Genomic DNA, 1,281 nt, shown 5'->3' with positions numbered 1-1,281 from the left:
ACAAACACAATGGCCTCGAAAAACGTCTTCCAAGAAAGATGTTTCTAATCCAATAGGATTTTGCACAAATAGATTTGAATTATTCAAAGTGCCAAAAATAACCTGGCCAATGCTTGAACAACTGATTCAGCATACGAAACTACACGAGAATATACCTTCTTCGCACATGAAATCCTATTCGATTTCCTGCTGATGGCGGCCTGCCACGTAGTCTCTCTCATACAGCTGCAAAAATACGCTTATAGCATCACATGTTGGAGTTGCGCATGCTGATGGTTGCCAGGAAATCGATAAATATGTCAGCCCGGCTAGCTCAGTCGGTAGAGCATGAGACTCTTAATCTCAGGGTCGTGGGTTCGAGCCCCACGTTGGGCGAGTATCTTTTTCCTTGGAGTTAGGCAGTGAAGCCATTGTTTCTTATGTAACACAACAAAACAATCCGAAATTTTGTATGCTAATTCAAAGAAGATTAAATCTAAATTTATTCTTTTTAATTCAAATGGATTAGGTCAATGATGTGTCATTAATCACAGGTCACATAAAAACAAATCTTAGGCTACTCACCGCTGGGGGTCGTCATGAAATTCGACAAGCTTAGACCAGTTTTGCACGCTTGCACCATAAAGCACTTACCTGCAATCTTGCACGCAAGTCACATAGAAGAAGAGGGGCAGAAGATGGCGTGAAATGTTTCAAACACGTCCTGAGTTCAATGTTTTGGGTTTATTTAATTTTCTTCTAGTCGGTGAGCATCTCGCTGAATATAAACATACAAAACGTATTTTGTATAGAAATTGGTTTCAATTTATCAATAAATGTACAAGATGTTTACATTTTCAATCTTTTCACTATTCTCGTACAATTAGGTTTATCTTGTAAATGGGTTGATTGCAGCCAAGTATTCAATATTCGGTGTCAGAATTTTGGCAATCAACAATCTTTTCATGCCGTATAAACGCCTTACTGCATTTGTATGCATTGGAGAAACTGCCATGAAGTTTTGCGAATCCCTTTTTAATTAATAGAATCATGCTTTAATTTTCTTCTTCTTCTTATTGGCATTACATCCCCACACTGGGACAGAGCCGCCTCGCAGCTTAGTGTTCATTAAGCACTTCCATAGTTATTGATTGCGAGGTTTCTAAGCCAAGTTACCATTTTTGCATTCGTATATCAGGAGGCTAACACGATGATACTTTTATGCCCAGGGAAGTCGAGACAATTTTCAATCCGAAAATTGTCTAGACCGGCACCGGGAATCGAAACCAGCCACCCTCAGCA

General features: G+C 39.5%; 1 non-coding gene across 1 annotated transcript; it reads left to right on the top strand.

Moving 5' to 3' along the window:
• The first annotated feature begins 302 nt into the window (after window positions 1-302).
• Window positions 303-375, top strand: Trnak-cuu (transfer RNA lysine (anticodon CUU)). The gene has a single exon. It is a non-coding gene; the product is annotated as a tRNA-Lys (tRNA).
• Window positions 376-1,281: the final 906 nt, after the last annotated feature.

This window comes from Armigeres subalbatus, chromosome 3, assembly GCF_024139115.2.
Source record: "Armigeres subalbatus isolate Guangzhou_Male chromosome 3, GZ_Asu_2, whole genome shotgun sequence".
Taxonomy (NCBI): domain Eukaryota; kingdom Metazoa; phylum Arthropoda; class Insecta; order Diptera; family Culicidae; genus Armigeres; species Armigeres subalbatus.
Note: the sequence above shows the minus strand (reverse complement) of the source record. Positions and strands in the feature narration are given on the sequence as shown.